Source organism: Perognathus longimembris, chromosome 2 (genome assembly GCF_023159225.1).
Source record: "Perognathus longimembris pacificus isolate PPM17 chromosome 2, ASM2315922v1, whole genome shotgun sequence".
Taxonomy (NCBI): domain Eukaryota; kingdom Metazoa; phylum Chordata; class Mammalia; order Rodentia; family Heteromyidae; genus Perognathus; species Perognathus longimembris.
Window position 1 is genome coordinate 9342156 of NC_063162.1, and position 6965 is coordinate 9349120.

The 6965-nt window shown below is 48.8% G+C and overlaps 1 protein-coding gene across 2 annotated transcripts in view; it reads right to left on the reverse strand.

Moving 5' to 3' along the window:
- Positions 1 to 6965, reverse strand: part of Grk5 (G protein-coupled receptor kinase 5) — a 177982-nt gene that overhangs the window by 76132 nt on the left and 94885 nt on the right. The window lies entirely within an intron of this gene.

A 6965-nucleotide genomic window follows, 5' to 3' on the forward strand; every position in this document is an offset into this window, starting at 1 on the left:
GTTCCATGTCTGTCATGATATATCCCCAATCCCGGATTGTTGCCTTGTGAATGAAGAGTGGTCTCAGAGAGGGTCAGCCCCGCCCAGTTCCTAGGAAAACCAAGAGGTGTGCAATGTTGCTTCCTGCCTTCTAGGATCCACCCTCAAAGTAAATAGGCCACTCATCTCTCAGTTTTCCAAACAAATATTTATATTGCCTTGGGCTGGGTAGCTGCCATCTTGTTTTTCTCATTTACCAGGTACTTCAAGGACAAAAGTGATGTGGGAGAAAAACAATTTTTTCCAAATGGTATCTGTACTATTAATCTAAAAATAAAGCCGGCAGCCATGATGCCATGGTGAAGAACAATGCTTAGATGTGCAATGACATTGGCAGGTAACTCATCTAGGACCTGTGACATGCCTGCCTCCCTGAGAAGCTGCTAGTTTTTTGAGGAATGACTATCTTCCTTGCCCATTTCACCCATCCCTCACTCCCTGGGTCCTGTCTGGATCTGCTAAGTCCATGGGAAATGGGCTGGCTGATCATAGGGAAAGCTTGGATAGAGAACGCTCACCAAAAATAAACAGGGCTTTCTTTTTCAAGAACAGAATGTCTAACTGTGTTGTTAGGGGGAGGCTCGGCAGGACCAGCTTTAATGGTAAATACAAATCTGTTGTAATTAGCATATTAATAGCAGTTTGATTTCTATCGCCCCATGAAGCATCTCTCCAATCTCCAAATCACATTCTGCTTGGAGGTAATTACAGAACAAAAAGCAGGATAAGGAGCATAATAAGCCAGCAACCCCCAGTGCTGCTTCAGCCACCTGGAGCAGCTTCCTGAGAAAGAAAAGGGGAGAGTGGGGGTGCATTCCACCCCCAGCATCCATTTTACCCTAACATTCTTTCCATACCCTGCCATTCTGATTTCTCCAACATGAAAAGCTCATTTCAGACCCAGATGGCAACCTTCATCTTAAGAAGGGGCTTTCTAAGAACAAAGGTTGATCTCTGAACTAGCCCCAGGATGAGGTCAGTAGCTCCCGCGACTATCTACCCTTGGCTTTAAGAACTTCCTGGCAGGAGGCCAGTGCTGGGCATTGTTGAAGGACGAGAGGTACAGGGCAAGGCCAGACCCTGCAAGGCAAAAGCAGAAAAGAAAGGAAGGAAGGCAGAGACCACCACATATGGTGCCCAGATCCTACTCTCTTACAGGGACTGCACTGAACCCCGCCCCCTCTGGGCCAGGTTCTACGGTGAAGGGCTCCATGAGCCTAAGACTTGGGGAGGTTCTAGCTCTGAGTCCTGCTCAAACTACGCCAGAAGGGGGGCATCAGGGAAACTGGATTGGTTGGCACCCAAGCGTGACTCTCCTCTTTTCAGAAGAGCTGATGGTATGGTGGGCAGAGCCTGCCTTCTGTGGCCTTATGCTACAACTGTACACTCAAACACAAATAAATGTCTGAACAACAGTCAAACCCCAGTTCAAAGGAGGCCTTTTCTCTCTCCCCACCCCACAGCCTCAACAGAAAGCAGCCAGACCCACTGGAAGCAGCTTGAGGGCAGGGCTTTTATCCTCACCCACACATACCTGGTAAGTAGGCAGCCTCCCTAAGAACTGGGCTGGTTGGTGAGCAATGAGGCCAGATATGCTCCAGAGAAATGCCTTCAGGGCAGATCCCTGGGGAGAGACCATGCGTACCTTTGCCTCTACTTTCCTTCTTTCAACTCTTTGAAAATAAAGTGGGGTTGCTGAAGCGACATCAGCAATATGAAACCAGGAAACATTTGCTGGAGTAGAGAGAGTAACCTGGGTATCCCCCCCCCCGCATGCCCCCCTTCCCCGCTCCCAGTGATAAGGAAAAGCCAACCTATAAGCCTAACTCAAGATTTCGTTTGTATGAGGAGAAAATGTTTAAGTCACACCAACTCAAACCACCCAGTCAATAAGCATTGGTGTCTGGTGTATAGAATATTCTGCCTTACTACTCAAACTCTCCTGGCTAAATCATGCCACTTAGCCAAGGCCGTCTCCTCTAGGAAGCTTCCTGGAAGAAGGAAATAGAGGCTTCTTGATTTATTCAGTGGCCATGTAGTACAGTTTAGGATCAGGAATCAGGCAGACCTAGGTTCCTGTCTAGCTCTCTCACGAGGCAGTTGGGCAAACCATTTCATTTCTGTGAACATCACCTTTCTCAGCCATGGGCTGGGGGGACAGGGAGCATGAGCATGCAATACACCTGAACTTCTCCCGGCACCAGCCACTCCAGAAATCACTTTCACCATTCCCTACAGCTGCTGTAGTCACAGCATGCTGCCCAGTGACAGTCACATACAGGAAGGATGGTAGTGTCAGAAGACCACATGGCCAAGTGATATCCTCACTGTATATGTTTATGTGAGCACACATTATGGTATTCACATGGACACAGCTAATGACACAGTTCTCAAAACATGTCCTGTCCATCTGTGACTCCTGATTATACTTACTTGATATTTGTCTTCAGCCTGGACTTTCATCAATGCCCCCTCCCACCTCTGTTCAGCCTTCGCCTTTCTTAGCAATGCCATATGGGAACTATGTCAACATTACTGTTTTCTTTTTTATGGCATACATTAAAATAAAAGCCTAACACAATCCACCCTCATAGGTATGACCCCAAATCATCTCACTTCCCGGAGGTGTGGCTGCTACCACATCATGGGTCAAATGTAGGCACTTCGGAACCAAATACACCTGAACCATCTATTCCCTACCAGCAAGGCTCTCTAGGGTGGGGCTGGAGTGCACTTATCTCTGTGGGTAGCCAGCATCAGGAAGCTAGGATTCCATTAAATATCTGCCTAATTAATGGCCTCGTGTTCTTTCCCAGCTGTATCAGAGACCTGGATAGAGTGCCCAGGAAAATTCTACTCCAGCACATTCCAAGGGCTGTCCACATTCTTCTTGAGTTATGTTTTATCAAAAATTCCACACTAGAAGGGGGGCTGTGAGGAGGAGAGTATGCAACTGTGTCCACACTTTTCCACAGAATTTAAACAGCTTTAGCTATGATGGGATTTGATTTCATTTCATAGCATCCTGGCAAGATCCTTGCCAAGTAGGGCCTTCTCAGAAAGGAGGGAAGGGTCTTTTCTCAACTGGACAAAGAAAATCTTCAGAAAGAGTTCTGCACCTTTTTGGCAGCTGAAAATGTTCTTGGGGAGCATTTCCATAGGGCAGTTTGGTCCTCAGGCAAAGGAGTGGTGACATGCTGAAAACAGCAGAGCGCAAATAAAATGTGAGCTGTGACAGGGTTGCAGACGCCCGGCTCCTGTGTCACACACTTCTGAGCCATGGAAACGTCTGATGGAAAATTATGCATTTGGCCTGTTAAGAAGCAACCACGTAAAATGTGTTTTGGCATTTACTAAGTGTTGCATTTGGCAAATTCACACTACCTCAGACTGGAAGGTAATTTACTTCTCCCACCACCTCACCTTCCTGTGGCCAAATGCCAGGCTGAAAATGAGACAGGTGTAGGCAGCAGCTACTCAGGATCTAGGTGCCAACAGTGCTAGAGCTGGGCACTTCCTGTCAGAGAGGGTGGACAGGAGACACCCACCAACAATGGGCTGTGCCCTCCAGCCCCTCATGGGCATGGGTCGTCAGCCCGTCACAAGCCGGACTCTCTAGTGATTAGCATTGAAAGTAACCTGAGGCTGGGTGCCAGTGACTCACACCTACAATCCTACTCAAGAGGCTGAGAGCTAAGGATCCCAGTTCAAAGTTAGCCCAGGCAGGAAAGTCTGAAGTTCATATCTCTAATTAACAACAAAAAGCTAGAAATTGAACTGTGGCTCAAGTGGTAGAGCACTAGCCTTGAGCACAAAAGCTCAGGGACAGAAGAGTCTGGACCTAGAGTTCAAATTTTTTAAAAAAAGAAAAGAAAAGGAAGTAACCTGAGCAAGGCTGAGCTGTCGTGGGTTAGGCATGGCCTGTACACTTTTGAGAGCCTTCTTTGTAATATACAAATGAAAATATCACTTAGGGATGGGGATGTGGCTCAGTAGAAGGGTGCTTTCCTAGCACCCACAAAAATTGAGTTTTATCCTCTGTACATCACTTTGACAATAAATAAATAAACAAGTGTGTTTATTTCTTTTAAAAAATTGAACTTAAGACAGGTGTCAGTGGCTCACGCCTGTAACCCTAACTACTCAGGAGGTTGGGATTCAAGGATCAACATTCAAAGCCAGCCTAGACATACAAATCCCAGACTCTCATCTCCAATGAACTAGCAAAATGCCAGAAACAGGGATATGGCTCAAGCGGTAGAGTATAAGCCTGGAGTGGAAAGAGAGAGAAGAAAGAGAGAAAGAAAAAAAGAGAGGGAAGGAGGGAGGGAAGGAAGGGAGGGAGGGAGGCACTTAGCTGGGTGGATTGTTGGGGTGCTATGTGAGCTTGAGTGCCAACCAAGCTTTGCAAGCCATTGGGCAGCCTCAGCCTCTATACTCAGCAATGGCTAAAGCAGGACAGCTCTGAGGAACCACCAAGGCTGGTGGTGGTTTGAAGGATTACAGGAGTCCCTGGATCTCAGAGGAATGATGGTAGCCCCTGAAACAGCCCTGGACCAGGGCTGGCTTTCAGCAGGCAGGAGTCTTACCTGGGACATGACAGGACTACTGGCTAATGTCCCCAAAAAGAACTGCCATCAGGACTATAGAAAGGTCCAGCGCTCGCCTCTTAGTATCATCTTGAGTCCTAGCAAAATGCCTCCCATACCTGTACACCCCAGGCCTCAACTACACAATTAACTAGTGATACTGAAGACTCCTTGAGAGGGATTATTCATACCATGACACAGGTGAGGATCTCCTCCTGGGAGCTAGGCCTGTTCAAGGCCATCTGGCAAAAAACTGAATCCAGGCTTGGCCTAAAAGTCACTGACTGCCCTCCTTCCAGAGCCCCTGAGACCAAGTGTGATGCAGCAACCCTCTCCTACCCCCACATCCCACCTCTTATAGCCACGCTGCTGCTCCTGCCTGTGCCTTGGCAACAGTTAAGCTAATGAGGCCAGGCTTGGTCACTGATTGCCCAGCCTGTCCACTCTTCTCTGCTTTCTGCTTCTCCCTCTGGCCAAGAGCCGCAAGTTCTGCCTTGAATGCAGCAGTAGTCCGTTTTTGAGCTCATGATCTCCTATTCTTTTTTTTTTTTTTTTTTGATCTCCTATTCTTTATGATGGGGAAGACACCAGAGAACAGGGGAGATCACTTCTACATCTCAGTCCTCCTACATGCCTCTCCACAAAGTCATCTCTTTCTTGGGCCAATGTCACTATCTTGGAGCTCTGAGGATCCTCAGTCACTGTATCTACCAGGGATGAAGAAGCAAAGCAATATGTGTCTGCCACCAGGGCACTTTCCCAGGGATTAGCTGGCCAAGCTATTGGCCAGTTACTTGGGAATGGGGAGCTGGCCAGCTGTGCCCACCTGTGGTGCTCCCCCTCCCCCACTGTCTGTCATCCAAATGACTCACAGAAGCACAGGGCATCTCCCTCCTGAGTGATCTGGGCCTCAGGCACTGGGGAAGAGACCAGGCTGGCAGTGCTCAGTGTGCTCCTGTGTTCCTGGCCAGCAGGCAGGTACTCAATGGTCCATTCTGTAGTGAGGAAGATAAAGCTCAGACACACCTACTTCCATGGCCAGGCTGGGAGCCTCTTCCCTCCCATTTCCAACTGAGATTTATATATATTGTTTCCCAATGCACATACAGCATCTTCCCCTGAAAGTGCATGTTCAATGTGCATGTTTCAGAAAATTCAGAGAAGGAAGTATGTGGCAAAGAGCAAGGGAAAGTCAGATGAGTTCCCCAGGCAGCTAGAAGAGTTTTGCTTTGGGCATCATCCTAGGCCATGGGCATCCCAATGTGTAAACAAAGAGGGAACAGGTGGGGGCTGGTGGTGGCGCGCCATCTCAGAGCTAGCCTCCAGTGTCTCATTCAACACACATACAATAGACGCCTGCTCTGTGTGTGTGAGGAAGGCAGAGTGAAGTCACACACACACACACACAAGTTCTATTCCTGTCTCCCTTTGAGGACAGGGCTGGGTCTCACGTATGTGGGACTTCATTCTGCCATCCTCAAACAGAAGGAAAGAATGGGCACTGAAGCAGGAAGACACAGTGGCAGTGCCACTAGGGTGGCATTTGTTTGGCTGCCCTGTGGCTATAGGTGGAGTTTTTCTTTCTACCAAGATGCCTGTGTCACCAGGGTCTGGTCCCGGGAGAAAGCTTTTCCCAAATGCAGACTGCCAGGCCTGCCTTCCCCTAAATGGGTCATCTCTAAAGCAGGATATGAGGGGGCAGGAGTGGGTCTGGGTTAAGGCCAGACCTCTCTGACAACTGACTCAGTGAGCAAGTGGGAGAAGGCATCCCAGCCCACATGTCCCTGAGACTCAAGGCACTCTCAAGAAGCCAGTATTGCTAGAGATAGGCCTGAGGCCTGACTGTAGCCTTCCATAGCTGGAAGCTAGCTAGCTAAGACTGCAGGCTGCAGAGGCGTGAGGACCGGGGCCCAGAATGGGCGGGATCCACCAGGGCTAGGAGTTCCTGACCCAGAAGGCTCTGTTTGCTCCAGCGGACCCTTCTCCGTCCCTGTCTCATTCTTGGTCATGTGTCACTGATGTCCTTGCTGGAGCACAGGTTTTATGCACATGTTCTCAGCCCCTCTAGAGGCCCAGCTCTGGACAGAAGCTGGATCTCGAAGGTAGAGAAACCATATACTCAGGAAAATAAACAAACCTGAAGCCTAGTCCTTTGTAGGCAAGGGCTGCGAAGTGAGAGAGATCTTGGCAGCAGCCTGTGTGGAGTGCAGCAGTGGGCACAGGAGGAGACTGGGCAGTCGAGGCACAGCTACTTCAAGCAAAGGCTCATTGACATCAGAGGTGGGATTTGGCCAGGTAAACAAAACCAAAAATGCAGGCTGAACAAAGATGGAGAAG